This window comes from Oncorhynchus masou, chromosome 27, assembly GCF_036934945.1.
Source record: "Oncorhynchus masou masou isolate Uvic2021 chromosome 27, UVic_Omas_1.1, whole genome shotgun sequence".
NCBI classification, from domain to species: domain Eukaryota; kingdom Metazoa; phylum Chordata; class Actinopteri; order Salmoniformes; family Salmonidae; genus Oncorhynchus; species Oncorhynchus masou.
In genome coordinates, this window is record NC_088238.1 from 60,467,062 (window position 1) to 60,485,417 (window position 18,356).

Below are 18,356 nucleotides of genomic sequence, written 5' to 3' on the forward strand. Positions count from 1 at the left end.
GGGGGAGGGACGATCCAAGGGCCTTCAAAAGGGGGGCCGGCCACCAGTTGCCCATCCCTGATTTCAGTAAAAAAAATACTCAAACTTGACAAAACCAGAGGTTGAATCTTCACTTAATTAGATAAGACACAGAAACATTTGAAAAGCTTTTCCTTTTCAGGATGCTAGGATGCTATTTTGAGTGACAACGAGAGGCATGCAGGACAAAAAAACAAACATTTTTGCACACTTCTTGAAAATAAATCAGAGGATATGAGCATTACATAGCTGTTGAGATGGAATAATTCCACTATCCTAGTTCTCTACGTTACAAAAACACGCCTTTGGTCAGTGTTGTCTGTATTGTCCTGGTTTACGTTTAATTTACTGGAACAATCTTACTACAGGATGAAACCATTTTTTCAATAGAGATTCCCAATAGAAGCCTATTTTCAATCCAGGAGTAGGTTTAATCTGGACCTGGGAAGTCTCCCATGAAGCCAAAGAAATACCCGAGGCAATACAAGAACTACAAATAGCTATGCTAAAATATTGATCGTGGCTAGCGTTGTCCCGCAATTACAAACACAACGCAAGTACGCAGGACGGACAATTTCCGTTCCTGCATTGCGTACGTAAGACAAAGATTTGTCTTAAGGGTGACTAGATACTGTGCTCTTGTAAATTTTAATGTTGGCATGGTTCCCGAAATTGCTTATCTTGGATGATAAACTGGGTGGTTCGAGCGCTGAAAGCTAACTGGCTGAAAGCCAGACCGTATACCACAGGTATGAAAAAACATGTATGTTTACATGTTTCTAGCCAGTTTAATTGCAATAAAGCAACTTGGGGGTTTGTGGTATATTGCAAAGATATACCACGGCTAAAGGCTGTATCCAGGCACTCCGCATAATGACCATATACCACACCCCCTCAGGTCTTATTGCTCAATTATAGCCTGGTATCAATTTACCGTGATTTACCGTGAACAATTGGCTGCTATTTGGTGTAGAACAGGTGTGCTCAACTCCATAGCCCAATTCTCTCAGGGGTTGGAGTACAATTGTTGCAGTACAATACTATGTACATTTTGTATGATGACAAGTAGGTAACTAACACGTTTGGTATTATATTAGTGTCTCCACTTGTAAAAAGGCTTAAGGATTAACACAAAGCTACACGACCAATCAGAATCGTTACTATACGAAGAAAAGTGTACGCCTGCGAGCTGATGCGACTGCTTTAGTGTAGCAAAGCAATCGACCATTACACGGTGGACTGGCACTCACACGAGGAGTAAGAAAGACCGAGGATCTCAAACGTTATTACTCACACACTTGATTCACAGAAAACAAATCAGAACATTTTCAAACATTTGGATTGATTACAAAAATACGTTTTGGTTTATCTTTAAAATATCTAAAGATTTACAGCATTTCCATTTTTTTGGGGGGGGTGGTGGAGGGGGGGCAAGCTTCAACATGTAGTAATAATCAATAATAATTAATATAATAATAATAAGGAAAGGTAGTACAGAGAGGTAATAATCAATAATAATATAATCTGGTAACATTTTGGTCATCCTCTTTTACATAAGACTTTTGAAATGCCTGCATAGGCCTTGTACTCACAGGTATAAATTCAGAAACACTTCATCCCAACTGATATGGCCAAATTTTACACTCTTGAATGTATTTTAAAGTAATACACACGTGTATGGGCTCATATCAATTAAAAAAAAGGTTTGATGAATGTCAATGAAGGTTTTTTTTTAGTGGTTCCAATAAGAACACTAGCATACATACATTACAGTTGAAAAGTTTGGGGTCACTTAGAAACGTGTGATTTTTAATGGAATATCTAAATAGGCGTACAGAGGCCCATTATCAGCAATCATCACTCCTGTGTTCCAATGGCACGTTGGGTTAGCTAATCCACGTTGTGTTAGCTAATCCACGTTGTGTTAGCTAATCCACATTGTGTTAGCTAATCCACGTTGTGTTAGCTAATCCACGGTGTGTTAGCTAATCCACATTGTGTTAGCTAATCCACGTTGTGTTAGCTAATCCACGGTGTGTTAGCTAATCCACGTTGTGTTAGCTAATCCACATTGTGTTAGCTAATCCACATTGTGTTAGCTAATCCACGTTGTGTTAACTAATCCACATTATGTTAGCTAATCCACATTGTGTTAGCTAATCCACATTGTGTTAGCTGGAATCAGCCGTTTCCAGCTGCAATAGTCATTTACAACATTAACAATATCTACACTGTATTTCTGATCAATTTGATGTTATTTTAATGGACAAAAAAAAAAGTGCTTTTCTTTCAAAAACAAGGACATTTCTAAGTGACCCCAAATTTTTGAACCGTAGTGTATGTGCTAGCAGGGATATTGGAACATAGTCTGTATGTTAGGCTATGTCATTCTCATAAGGCATCATAAGGTCTTATGTATTGGACTGGAACCAAAGTGTCATCAGTAATTCTTGAGTATGTAACAGTATAAAAAGGGGGTTGTAGCAGGGTGGGGGGGGGGGCGATGTGTGATGGCGGCTTGGGTCTGGAATGTCCTGAGGCCCGTGAGGTTGTTGTTGCCTGATAGAACCAGAGAGAGAAAGGTTAGAGGGGGAGAGGGAGAGAAGAGAGAGAGAGAGAGAGAGAGAGAGAGAGAGGGGGAGAAAGAGAGCGGTAGAGAGATAGAGAGAGAGAGAGAGAGAGAGAGAGAGAGAGGGAGAGAGCGAAAGAGAGAGATAGGGAGAGATACAGAGAGATGTAGGGAGAGATAGAGAGCGATCGAGAGAGAGAGAGAGATATAGGGAGAGATAGAGAGAGATTTTAGGGATGAGTTACCATGGTCACAGCACCTAAGCGCACGCACGCACACACACACACACACACACACACACACACACACACACACACACACACACACACACACACACACACACACACACACACACACACACACACACACACACACACACACACACACACACACACACACACACACACACACACACACACACACACACACACACACACACACACACACACACACACACACACACACACACACACACAGACACACACACACACACACACACACACCCTCCCGTTTTCCCCACAAACATCCTGTTCGAGGTTTAAAGCAAAAATTACCCCATCTTAAGCCTTAACTGAAACACACACACAAAGGCTGACACAGTGGCAATATGGCTGCAGGCATTCAACATCATTTCTGCACAATTGTTTGGGAGTGAGATATTCTTTCTGAAAACCTCCACTTGGTTTTCACAGCTTCTTCCACAAATCTACACTTTCAAACAAAATGTTCTGTCAGATTGGAGCTTGGCGACCAGCAGCTGAAGGTGTGTGTTACACGTTCGACCTGCCTGTCGTGATCGCTGAGCTTGAGTCCACTGAGCGTATGACCGTGAACTCACCAACGGTCCACTGTGCGGTAAACAAGGTCAGGAATCCTCCTGGTTTGGACATGAGTACCGCCAGCAACACCATCAAGGCCGACCGTGGCCACCATCACACATCATGAACCTGGAGACATAACAAGCTGTGGCGTTAAAAGGTACGAAACGTTTTCTAATGCTATAATGCAAAAATGGTTTATAATAATATAATGACTTTTAATACATTAAATAATCTGCTTGAAACAGATTTGAACAATAATGAAATTACATCAGTAATAACTCATATACCATTACCAAGGTAATAGTAATTACAGTATGCTAACTGTTATTATAATCCACAGCAATATAAAAATATATTAATAATACAAATAATAATGATAATAATAAATAACAATAACTATAATAATAATGATGATGGTACGTCATTCAGTGAATATGTCCCTAGAGTCACTACAGTGGACTTCCTGCTACTAACAGAACCCCCCCCAATTATGGAGGGTTGCCCCCTCCACCACAGGCACGCAGATACTCCACAGAAAATAGACGTCACTTGGCAATGATTAGGGTTGCCTAGGGTTGCCTAGGTGATGGTTAGAGCGTTGGATTAGTAACCGGAAGATTGCGAGTTCAAACCCCCGAGCTGACAAGGTACAAATCTGTCGTTATGCCCCTGAACAGGCAGTTAACCCACTGTTCCCAGGCCATCATTGAAAATAAGAATTTGTTCTTAACTGACTTGCCTGGTTAAATAAAGGTAAAAAAAATAAAAATGATTATGACAGAAGTTTAGGGAGTCATTCTAAAGAAAAATAAACAATTAGAAAAAACCAAAATGTCCGTGGAAGACAGAGGGGCCGCCTGACTTGATCCACTGAGAACCATATGTACACAAGGTAACAAGTTCAGGCTTGGCTGGCTTGGCAATGCCTGTTGTGTGTTCAACCGGGGATAGGACAATCGATGCACGCTCGGCCCAACTGACCCCATGCATTCTTTAGATTTGTATTCATTCTGGCTGAAGCACAAAGGTTAAAGATGGCGGGTTTATCATTGAACAAATCTTTGTGGATTACCGAAAGGTTTATTGATTTTGGGTTAATGTTGTTCCCTGACTTAACCTGACACAGGTGTATGTAATGTGGGATAGCCAAGCAATCATTACTTCAGATTGAGAGGCCTTGATTTCTCTGAGATTTTCCTGCTGGCAATCTCCTATCTGACAATGTTATCAATGATTTACATACACAGGCAACTGTTGATGGTAAAAAAAATGAGAATCTACTAAATGGACTGGAAGGGCCTGGAAGAGAATCTACTGGCCCTAAATGGGCCGGAAGAGAATCTACTGGCCCTAAATGGACTGGAAGAGAATCTACTGGCCCTAAATGAACTGGAAGAGAATCTACTGGCTCTAAATGGGCTGGAAGAGAATCTACTGGCCCTAAATGGACTGGAAGAGAATCTACTGGCTCTAAATGGACTGGAAGAGAATCTACTGGCTCTAAATGGACTGGAAGAGAATCTACTGGCCCTAAATGGACTGGAAGAGAATCTACTGGCTCTAAATGGGCTGGAAGAGAAACTACTGGCCCTAAATGGGCTGGAAGAGAATCTACTGGCCCTAAATGGACCGGAAGAGAATCTATTGGACCTAAATGGACTGGAAGAGAATCTACTGGCTCTAAATGGGCTGGAAGAGAATTTACTGGCCCTAAATGGACTGGAAGAGAATCTACTGGCCCTAAATGGACTGGAAGAGAATCTACTGGCTCTAAATGGGCTGGAAGAGAAACTACTGGCCCTAAATGGGCTGGAAGAGAATCTACTGGCCCTAAATGGACTGGAAGAGAATCTACTGGCTCTAAATGGACTGGAAGAGAATCTACTGGCTCTAAATGGACTGGAAGAGAATCTACTGGCCCTAAATGGACTGGAAGAGAATCTACTGGCTCTAAATGGGCTGGAAGAGAAACTACTGGCCCTAAATGGGCTGGAAGAGAATCTACTGGCCCTAAATGGACCGGAAGAGAATCTATTGGACCTAAATGGACTGGAAGAGAATCTGCTGGCTCTAAATGGGCTGGAAGAGAATCTACTGGCCCTAAATGGACTGGAATAGAATCTACTGGCCCTAAATGGGCTGGAAGAGAATCTATTGGCCCTAAATTAACTGGAATGGCCTGGAAGAGAATCTACTGGCCCTAAATGGGCTGGAAGAGAATCTACTGGCTCTAAATGGACTGGAATAGAATCTACTGGCCCTAAATGGGCTGAAAGAGAAACTACTGGCCCTAAATGGACTGGAAGAGAATCTACTGGCCCTAAATTGACTGGAATAGAATCTACTGGCCCTAAATGGACTAGAAGAGAATCTATTGGCCCTAAATGGACCGGAAGAGAATCTACTACTCAAAATGAACACATTCTTTGAGTGTTTGAGTTTCAGAAAAGCACTATAAAAATAATTTACGGTATTACTTCAAAAGTATGGCACCTTCTTCAGGCAATATGTTGGGCAATTTTTGAGGAATGCAGCAGACAGTATTTCAACGAACATGAGACAAGGTGCAGCCAAAAATCACAAGAACACCAGTAGAGAAATAGGTGCGACTCTCATCATCTTGTCAGGAAATGATCCTTATTCATTAGGGATGGGCGTACATTGGAATGGGAATACTGCATATCCATGCATTACACTCCTATTCCACCTCTGAATAATCTACTGTGCCTGTAAATCTAATACCTGTGATACAGTACCATTAAAAGAGGAAGCCAAAGTCTGATATCTGTTTTACAGTAACATTAAAAGGGGAAGTCAAAGTCTGATATCTGTTTTACAGTAACATTAAAAGAGGAAGACAAAGTCTGATATCTGTTTTACAGTAACATTAAAAGAGGAAGCCAAAGTCTGATATCTGTTTTACAGTAACATTAAAAGGGGAAGCCAAAGTCTGATATCTGTTTTACAGTAACATTAAAAGGGGAAGCCAAAGTCTGATATCTGTTTTACAGTAACATTAAAAGGGGAAGTCAAAGTCTGATATCTGTTTTACAGTAACATTAAAAGGGGAAGTCAAAGTCTGATATCTGTTTTACAGTAACATTAAAAGGGGAAGTCAAAGTCTGATATCTGTTTTACAGTAACATTAAAAGGGGAAGTCAAAGTCTGATATCTGTTTTACAGTAACATTAAAAGGGGAAGCCAAAGTCTGATATCTGTTTTACAGTAACATTAAAAGGGGAAGTCAAAGTCTGATATCTGTTTTACAGTAACATTAAAAGAGGAAGTCAAAGTCTGATATCGGTTTTACAGTAACATTAAAAGGGGAAGCCAAAGTCTGATATCTGTTTTACAGTAACATTAAAAGGGGGAGCCAAAGTCTGATATCTGTTTTACAGTAACATTAAAATGGGGAAGTCAAAGTCTGATATCTGTTTTACAGTAACATTAAAAGAGGAAGCCAAAGTCTGATATCTGTTTTACAGTAACATTAAAAGGGGGAGCCAAAGTCTGATATCTGTTTTACAGTAACATTAAAAGGGGAAGCCAAAGTCTGATATCTGTTTTACAGTAACATTAAAAGGGGGAGCCAAAGTCTGATATCTGTTTTACAGTAACATTAAAAGGGGAAGTCAAAGTCTGATATCTGTTTTACAGTAACATTAAAAGAGGAAGCCAAAGTCTGATATCTGTTTTACAGTAACATTAAAAGAGGAAGCCAAAGTCTGATATCTGTTTTACAGTAACATTAAAAGGGGAAGTCAAAGTCTGATATCTGTTTTACAGTAACATTAAAAGGGGAAGTCAAAGTCTGATATCTGTTTTACAGTAACATTAAAAGGGGGAGCCAAAGTCTGATATCTGTTTTACAGTAACATTAAAAGAGGAAGCCAAAGTCTGATATCTGTTTTACAGTAACATTAAAAGGGGGAACCAAAGTCTGATATCTGTTTTACAGTAACATTAAAAGAGGAAGCCAAAGTCTGATATCTGTTTTACAGTAACATTAAAAGAGGAAGCCAAAGTCTGATATCTGTTTTACAGTAACATTAAAAGAGGAAGCCAAAGTCCCTTAATCCACTGAAAAGCCTGTAGGCTGTAGCCATGTTTCTCACATACCAGACCGGCTAGTAGGACGGGGAGGTGATGACCACAGCTGTTGACATGTATCCTGAACAGAACACACTCCTTTTTATACCGTGTGCGCGCGCGTGTGTGCGTGTGCGTGTGTGTGTGTGCGTGTGTGCGTGTGCGCGTGTGTGTGTTTGTGTGTGTGTGAGGGAGATGAGAGGCAGCGAGCGTGCATGTGGACTATACGTAGGTACATGTCTTTATATTTTTTGGGATGAGAGTGAGACTGAATGTGTGACAGTGTGTTATAAGGGGGATGACTAAACTTACTCATTAAAGGGGTCTCAGCTGGGGGTCAGTCCCTCTCTGGTGGGAGTTAGTCAGAAGTTCAACAGGAACTGGGTTTGTCGGGCTATTGGCCAATAAGTCCCCCAGGGCAGGCAGCAAGGCTCCACACACACAAGTACACGCACACCACACACACACACACACACACACACACACACACACACACACACACACACACACACACACACACACACACACACACACACACACACACACACACACACACACACACACACACACACACACACACACACACACACACACACACACACACACTCCCCCATGATGTCTTGTCAGATGGGAAACCTGGATTACCTTTCCCTGCAGTTCACTAAGCATTTGTGTTCAGTATTAGGTTGTCTGTGTGCATATCCATGTGCTTGTGGACAGGAGAAAAAGAAACTGAGATTTGCTTTGACATGAAGGCAGCTGAAAAATAACTTCAGACAAAGGTGGAGGAGGAGAATAAAAAACATAACGCTTCAACACATTAAACTGTTCCGGAACCAAAAGCTCTTAGAAAAAAAAATAAAAAAAAATAAAACAACAAAACTTAACTTACATACAGCGCAGTAAAAAGCTAGGAGTTTTCAAAATGTCTGCCGCAGTGACGGGCAGGATGCCAGGTGATTAATAAACCTTGTTACCGGCTGTGAATGAGGGCCTTTCCTGCGTGGAGCACTCTGCCCAGTGTCACATATCAGCTGTTTACCACCCAGACATGCAGTCTCCCATGGAAACTTACACGTTCTGGTTGCCAACCGCATAACCCCCCCCCCCCCGACCGTAAATTTAAGCTACCATGTGGCAAATGTTAGGGCGACCACAAGTGGACGACAAGCCTGTAATGACTGTGCGACTCTTAAGAGAGCACATCCTTTGTTTGGACAATTGCACAGCATTGATAGAGTATGATTGGGACTCTCCGTCCACAAGGGGTCACACCAAATCCACTGCAGTATTAAATGTTTTTATTCGGGAGATGTCTTGTGCCTGCAATTCAATACAGTCCACTAGGGGCAACGTGAGCAGCTATTACCATCTAGTAGGGAGATGTCTTCAATAACGTCCACTAGGGGCAATGTGAACACCTATTAACATCTAGTAGGGAGATGTCTTCAATACCGTCCACTCGGGGCAATGTGAGCACCTATTAACATCTAGTAGGGAGATGTCTTCAATACCGTCCACTAGGGGCAATGTGAACACCTATTACCATCTAGTAGGGAGATGTCTTCAATACCGTCCACTAGGGGCAATGTGAACGCCTATTACCATCTAGTAGGGAGATGTCTTCAATACCGTCCACTAGGGGCAATGTGAACACCTATTACCATCTAGTAGGGAGATGTCTTCAATACCGTCCACTCGGGGCAACGTGAACACCTATTACCATCTAGTAGGGAGATGTCTTCAATACCGTCCACTCGGGGCAACGTGAACACCTATTAACATCTAGTAGGGAGATGTCTTCAATACCGTCCACTCGGGGCAACGTGAACACCTATTACCATCTAGTAGGGAGATGTCTTCAATAACGTCCACTAGGGGCAACGTGAGCACCTATTACCATCTAGTAGGGAGGTGTCTTCAATACCGTCCACTCGGGGCAATGTGAACACCTATTACCATCTAGTAGGGAGATGTCTTCAATACCGTCCACTCGGGGCAACGTGAACACCTATTACCATCTAGTAGGGAGATGTCTTCAATACAGTCCACTAGGGGCAATGTGAGCACCTATTACCATCTAGTAGGGAGATGTCTTCAATACCGTCCACTCGGGGCAACGTGAACACCTATTACCATCTAGTAGGGAGATGTCTTCAATAACGTCCACTAGGGGCAACGTGAGCACCTATTACCATCTAGTAGGGAGGTGTCTTCAATAACGTCCACTCGGGGCAACGTGAACACCTATTACCATCTAGTAGGGAGATGTCTTCAATAACGTCCACTAGGGGCAACGTGAACACCTATTACCATCTAGTAGGGAGATGTCTTCAATACCGTCCACTCGGGGCAACGTGAACACCTATTAACATCTAGTAGGGAGATGTCTTCAATACCGTCCACTCGGGGCAACGTGAACACCTATTACCATCTAGTAGGGAGATGTCTTCAATAACGTCCACTAGGGGCAACGTGAGCACCTATTACCATCTAGTAGGGAGGTGTCTTCAATACCGTCCACTCGGGGCAATGTGAACACCTATTACCATCTAGTAGGGAGATGTCTTCAATACCGTCCACTCGGGGCAACGTGAACACCTATTACCATCTAGTAGGGAGATGTCTTCAATACAGTCCACTAGGGGCAATGTGAGCACCTATTACCATCTAGTAGGGAGATGTCTTCAATACCGTCCACTCGGGGCAACGTGAACACCTATTACCATCTAGTAGGGAGATGTCTTCAATAACGTCCACTAGGGGCAACGTGAGCACCTATTACCATCTAGTAGGGAGGTGTCTTCAATAACGTCCACTCGGGGCAACGTGAACACCTATTACCATCTAGTAGGGAGATGTCTTCAATAACGTCCACTAGGGGCAACGTGAACACCTATTACCATCTAGTAGGGAGATGTCTTCAATACCGTCCACTAGGGGCAATGTGAGCACCTATTACCATCTAGTAGGGAGATGTCTTCAATAACGTCCACTAGAGGCAATGTGAGCACCTATTACCATCTAGTAGGGAGATGTCTTCAATAACGTCCACTCGGGGCAACGTGAACACCTATTAACATCTAGTAGGGAGATGTCTTCAATAACGTCCACTCGGGGCAACGTGAACACCTATTACCATCTAGTAGGGAGATTTCTTCAATAACGTCCACTCGGGGCAACGTGAACACCTATTAAAATCTAGTAGGGAGATGTCTTCAATACAGTCCACTAGGGGCAATGTGAGCACCTATTACCATCTAGTAAACTGTGAGCTACAAATCTGAGGATAGCGGGTTCAATTCCAGTGCTAGGCACTCCTTTTTTCAGTTGTAACCCTATGCCAAACCTTAACCTTTACTTACAGTCCCTTCACAAATAGACTTTGGGGTGACAGGTAGCCTAATGGTTAGAGTGTTGGGCCAGTAACTGAAAAGTTTTTAGACTGAATCCCTGAGCTGACAAGGTAAAAATCAGTCGTTCTGCCCTTGAACAAGGCAGTTAACCCACTGTTCCTAGGCTGTCATTGTAAATAAGAATTTGTTCTTAATTGACATGCCTAGTTAAATAAGATTAAATAAATAATCCCCCTCTGGACAAATGTTGAATACTGAAGTGAGATCTTGTTAGTCCCTCTCCAGTTTACCCTTCAATGGTAAATATTCCTTGTATGTAATTACACAGTCAACAACTGTAAAAATGACAAACTAAATTTTATGGTGTAAATGCAACTAAAATACATTTTTTCCCTGAGAAAAATACCTGTATTAAAGGAGAAGAGAGAAACATTATAACCTCTAGATAGTTGTACTGTCAACATGTTGAAGGTATCCCGTTATAACATCTAGATAGTTGTACAGTCAACATGTTGAAGGTATCCAGTTTTAACATCTAGATAGTTTTACAGTCAACATGTTGAAGGTATCCCGTTATATCCTCTAGATAGTTGTACTGTCAACATGTTGAAGGTATCCCGTTATAACCTCTAGATAGTTGTACAGTCAACATGTTGAAGGTATCCCGTTATAGCCTCTAGATAGTTGTACAGTCAACATGTTGAAGGTATCCCATTATAACCTCTAGATAGTTGTACAGTCAACATGTTGAAGGTATCCCGTTATAAACTCTAGATAGTTTTACAGTCAACATGTTGAAGGTATCCCGTTATAACCTCTACATAGTTGTACAGTCAACATGTTGAAGGTATCCCGTTATATCCTCTAGATCCCGTTATAGAGAGGTAGCGAGGCTATACAAGTAGCGAGGTAGCGAGGCGAAGTTTTCTTACCTCGCTTATCATAACCCCCAAAATAACTTTTGCAGTTTTGTGCCGCTAATATTTGTTTCTAATATTGTCAACCTTGCGAATGACAACCAATTGTAAAGCAGGAAGATGAACATAGAAAACCAGGCTGGTTTGACTAGCCATGGTAAGAAAGCTACTTTGCCATGTCACACTTTTTATTATTGTATTACTACTTATATGTTATGGACATTTAAAGGTATTATATATTTAACAAGGCAAGACAGTTAAGAACAAATTCTTATTTACAAAGACAGCCGACCAGGGAACAGTGGGTTAACTGTCTTGTTCAGAACAACAGATTTTTACCTTGAAAGCTCAAGGATTCAATCCACACAGTTTTTGGTTACTGGTCCAACGCTCTAACCACTAGGCTACCTGTCCCCTCTACACTCTAACCACTAGGCTACCTGCCGCCTCTACACTCTAACCACAAGGCTACCTGCCCCCTCTACACTCTAACCACTAGGCTACCTGCCCCCTCTATACTCTAACCACTAGGCTAACTGCCCCCTCTACACTCTAACCACTAGGCTAACTGCCCCCTCTACACTCTAACCACTAGGCTAACTGCCCCCTCTACACTCTAACCACTAGGCTACCTGCCACCTCTCCACTCTAACCACTAGGCTACCTGCCACCTCTACACTCTAACCACTAGGCTACCCTGCCCCCTCTACACTCTAACCACTAGGCTACCTGCCACCCTATGTTGCAGGTGGAAATGTTACAAGTATAACCTTTAATGTACAGTAGTTGACTGGAAAGCACTGATTTAAAAAGATGGGCACTCTTGATCTTATGTACATGCTCATTGTCTTAAAATATCACATACCTACGTTTACGACCAATTTATTTAGCATAGCGATGCTGGAGAAAGGCACGAGGTCAGTACTAGTCTACCACCGTGAGTTGGCACAGCTGCAGAAAAAGCCACAGCTGAAAAGGGCAAGGATAAACAAAGCCCTTTGAACTTAACTTCATTATCCTTTTCACCAAACGTCACAGGAAATAGATGGCGTTATGTATCATAACGGGGACAAAGCCTACGGGATCTTATGGGATTGTGTCTCAGGATGCTTTTACACGTTTAGATGCCAATTGTGGGGATTTTGGGAATGTTTTGGGAGGGTGAGGCATGGTGTGTGCGATTAGTGTGGTGGGTGGTGGGGGTAGTGAGGAAAGTGGGAAATGTGTGTGTGTGTGAGAGTGTGTGTGTGCGTGTGTGTCTGCCGAGGCGTGCGTATGCGTATGTTTGTAGTCACGTACATATCGAGAGCTTGGGACTGACTTGTGTCACGTTATCTCTGGATTTTTGCTCAAAATGTAGTTATTGGCATGGCCTTGTTCTGTTCAATGTTCTCTAGCTATATAGTACTCTAAAATACCTCAAATCATGTTGTTAAGTTCCAAATAACATGAAGTTCAAATTGCTGACACCATTCAAACCAATGAGGGTTCGGAACTTTAAAGCCAATTATGTCAGAATCCTCTCTTTGCAGACAGTCCCAAGCCCTCGACTTCCTGTAAGTCATCCTCTTTCGGGAATTACTTTAGATATGTTCATGTCTTTGTACAGTAGATATGAGTGCAGTTTCAATAAACAGCCCGAATAATTATGAAACAACCATTGACTCTGTCTGATCTCTAAATAGCCCAAATAATCAGGAAACAACCATTGACTCTGATCTCTAAATAGCCCAAATAATCAGGAAACAACCATTGACTCTGACCAATAAACAGACCAAATTAATCAGAAAACAACAATTCACTCGGATCCTAATCAGTGCGGGATGCAGGGATGTTGTTCTTTGATCAAGGGTTTAATATCCACTGGGGCAGCCTGACTGTATAAATGAATTCAGCTCCGTTTGATAGAAGGGCACTTACGCCCCTAAAACCCCTCCCTTGTCCACTCCCTTCCTCGCTGCCCCCTCGAGGAATCAGAATCCCCAAAAGGAAAGAAAGATAGACAGATAAAGAGGAAAGAAAAATCTTATTTTACGGTCCGTTTTTTTCTTTGTCCTCACCTCCCCTGAAAACAGCCTGTGTGTTAGCTGGGAGCAGGGTTAGGGGGAACGGCACAATAGAACTAGCACCAATCAACAGTAAGTCTTAACCCCCTCCCCGCGCTTCACCCCTTCCCATCTCTCCCTTTTTCCTTTGGGGGTCTCGGGAACATGTTTCTTCCTGTCCGAGCCTTTGGGAATGGAGGGAGGGGGGGGGGGGGTCTGGTGACTGTGGCTGGCGCCGAACAAACACACAAACACACACACACACACACACACACACACACACACACACACACACACACACACACACACACACACACACACACACACACACACACACACACACACACACACACACACACACACACACACACACACACACACACACACACACACTAGCAGGGAGTGTGGTTTTGTGGCTTCTTTGTATAACAGAGTTGTGCTTGTCTACCGACAGATGAACATGTACCACAATCGGATCGGTTACTGTTGACTATTCCATGCAGTGATGCAGCTGTCCTGTTTAGAGTTGAGTCATTTCTTCTTCAGCCTTTAAACCCACTGCCCTGTCCCTGCAATGTGTTACATTGTAACTATTGTTGTAAACACGACAAAAATAGAATTCTAAATAATCATCCACTGACAACAGGGAAAGCAACAGGATACCTTCAACATGTTGACAGTACAACTATCTAGAGGATATAACGGGATACCTTCAACATGTTGACTGTACAACTATCTAGAGGTTATAATGGGATACCTTCAACATGTTGACAGTACAACTATCTAGATGTTAAAACTGGATACCTTCAACATGTTGACTGTACAACTATCTAGATGTTAAAACTGGATACCTTCAACATGTTGACTGTACAACTATCTAGATGTTAAAACTGGATACCTTCAACATGTTGACTGTACAACTATCTAGATGTTAAAACTGGATACCTTCAACATGTTGACTGTACAACTATCTAGAGGTTATAACGGGATACCTTCAACATGTTGACAGTACAACTATCTAGAGGATATAACGGGATACCTTCAACATGTTGACTGTACAACTATCTAGAGGTTATAACGGGATACCTTCAACATGTTGACTGTACAACTATCTAGATGTTAAAACTGGATACCTTCAACATGTTGACTGTACAACTATGTAGAGGTTATAACGGGATACCTTCAACATGTTGACTGTACAACTATGTAGAGGTTATAACGGGATACCTTCAACATGTTGACTGTACAACTATGTAGAGTTTATAACGGGATACCTTCAACATGTTGACTGTACAACTATCTAGAGGTTATAACGGGATAAATTCAACATGTTGACTGTACAACTATCTAGAGGATATAACGGGATACCTTCAACATGTTGACTGTACAACTATCTAGAGGTTATAACGGGATACCTTCAACATGTTGACTGTACAACTATCTAGAGGTTATAACGGGATACCTTCAACATGTTGACTGTACAACTATCTAGAGGTTATAACGGGATACCTTCAACATGTTGACTGTACAACTATGTAGAGTTTATAACGGGATACCTTCAACATGTTGACTGTACAACTATGTAGAGGTTATAACGGGATACCTTCAACATGTTGACTGGACAACTATGTAGAGGTTATAACGGGATACCTTCAACATGTTGACTGTACAACTATGTAGAGGTTATAACGGGATACCTTCAACATGTTGACTGTACAACTATGTAGAGGTTATAACGGGATACCTTCAACATGTTGACTGTACAACTATGTAGAGGTTATAACGGGATACTTTCAACACGTTGACTGTACAACTATGTAGAGGTTATAACGGGATACCTTGAACATGTTGACTGTACAACTATGTAGATGTTATAACAGGATACCTTCAGCATGTTGACTGTACAACTATGTAGAGGTTATAATGGGATACCTTCAACATGTTGACTGTACAACTATGTAGAGGTTATAACGGGATACCTTCAACATGTTGACTGTACAACTATGTAGAGGTTATAACGGGATACCTTCAACATGTTGACTGTACAACTATGTAAAGGTTATAACGGGATACCTTCAACATGTTGACTGTACAACTATCTAGATGTTAAAACTGGATACCTTCAACATGTTGACAGTACAACTATCTAGAGGTTATAACGGGATACCTTCAACATGTTGACTGTACAACTATCTAGAGGTTATAATGGGAAACCTTCAACATGTTGACTGTACAACTATCTAGAGGTTATAATGGGAAACCTTCAACATGTTGACTGTACAACTATCTAGAGGTTATAATGGGAAACCTTCAACATGTTGACTGTACAACTATCTAGAGGTTATAATGGGAAACCTTCAACATGTTGACTGTACAACTATCTAGAGGATATAATGGGAAACCTTCAACATGTTGACTGTACAACTATCTAGAGGTTATAACGGGATAAATTCAACATGTTGACTGTACAACTATCTAGAGGTTATAACGGGATACCTTCAACATGTTGACTGTACAACTATGTAGAGGTTATAACGGGATACCTTCAACATGTTGACTGTACAACTATGTAGAGGTTATAACGGGATACCTTCAACATGTTGACTGTACAACTATGTAGAGGTTATAACGGGATACCTTCAACATGTTGACTGTACAACTATGTAGAGGTTATAACGGGATACCTTCAACATGTTGACTGTACAACTATGTAGAGGTTATAACGGGATACCTTCAACATGTTGACTGTACAACTACGTAGAGGTTATAACAGGATACCTTCAGCATGTTGACTGTACAACTATGTAGAGGTTATAACGGGATACCTTCAACATGTTGACTGTACAACTATCTAGAGGTTATAACGGGATACCTTCAACATGTTGACTGTACAACTATCTAGAGGTTATAACGGGATACCTTCAACATGTTGACTGTACAACTATCTAGATGTTAAAACTAGATACTTCAGTAGTAGGCTATAACACAGCAAAACGTTATCGATCAAGTTAGTATCATTAAATCTTGTGCAATATCAAGTGTGACATTACAACAGTACAGAATGCTATCTGTAATGATGGAAGAGTATGGTAGGTACCCTCAATACAGGATGTATGGTAGGTACCCTCAATACAGGAAGAGTATGGTAGGTACCCTGAATACAGGATGTATGGTAGGTACCCTGAATACAGCAAGAGTATGGTAGATACCCTCAATACAGGAAGAGTATGGTAGGTACCCTGAATACAGCAAGAGTATGGTAGGTACCCTGAATACAGGATGTATGGTAGGTACCCTGAATACAGGAAGAGTATGGTAGGTACCCTAAATACAGGATGTATGGTAGGTACACTGAATACAGGAAGAGTATGGTAGGTACACTGAATACAGGAAGAGTATGGTAGGTACCCTGAATACAGGAAGAGTATGGTAGGTACCCCAAATACAGGAAGAGTATGGTAGGTACCCTGAATACAGGATGTATGGTAGGTACCCTGAATACAGGATGTATGGTAGGTACCCCAAATACAGGAAGAGTATGGTAGGTACCCCAAATACAGGAAGAGTATGGTAGGTACCCTGAATACAGGATGTATGGTAGGTACCCCGAATACAGGATGTATGGTAGGTACCCTGAATACAGGATGTATGGTAGGTACCCCAAATACAGGAAGAGTATGGTAGGTACCCCAAATACAGGAAGAGTATGGTAGGTACCCTGAATACAGGATGTATGGTAGGTACCCCGAATACAGGAAGAGTATGGTAGGTACCCCAAATACAGGAAGAGTATGGTAGGTACCCCAAATACAGGAAGAGTATGGTAGGTACCCTGAATACAGGAAGAGTATGGTAGGTACCCTGAATACAGGAAGAGTATGGTAGGTACCCCAAATACAGGAAGAATATGGTAGGTACCCCAAATACAGGAAGAGTATGGTAGGTACCCCAAATACAGGAAGAGTATGGTAGGTACCCCAAATACAGGAAGAGTATGGTAGGTACCCCAAATACAGGAAGAGTATGGTAGGTACCCTGAATACAGGAAGAGTATGGTAGGTACCCTGAATACAGGATGTATGGTAGGTACCCTGAATACAGGATGTATGGTAGGTACCCTGAATACAGGACGAGTATGGTAGGTACCCTGAATACAGGATGTATGGTAGGTACCCTGAATACAGGAAGAGTATGGTAGGTACCCTAAATACAGGATGTATGGTAGGTACACTGAATACAGGAAGAGTATGGTAGGTACCCTGAATACAGGATGTATGGTAGGTACCCTGAATACAGCAAGAGTATGGTAGGTACCCTGAATACAGGATGTATGGTAGGTACCCTGAATACAGGAAGAGTATGGTAGGTACCCTAAATACAGGATGTATGGTAGGTACACTGAATACAGGAAGAGTATGGTAGGTACACTGAATACAGGAAGAGTATGGTAGGTACCCTGAATACAGGATGTATGGTAGGTACCCTGAATACAGGATGTATGGTAGGTACCCTGAATACAGGATGTATGGTAGGTACCCCAA

The 18,356-nt window shown here is 41.9% G+C and overlaps 1 protein-coding gene across 1 annotated transcript in view; it reads right to left on the reverse strand.

Moving 5' to 3' along the window:
- Nucleotides 1-3,430: 3,430 nt before the first annotated feature.
- The window catches only part of LOC135516485 (RNA-binding protein with multiple splicing-like), a 74,894-nt gene continuing 59,968 nt past the window's right edge, over nucleotides 3,431-18,356 (reverse strand). Inside the window, 1 exon segment of the mRNA XM_064940827.1 lies at nucleotides 3,431-3,534. The gene's annotated coding sequence lies outside the window, so the exon portion shown is untranslated.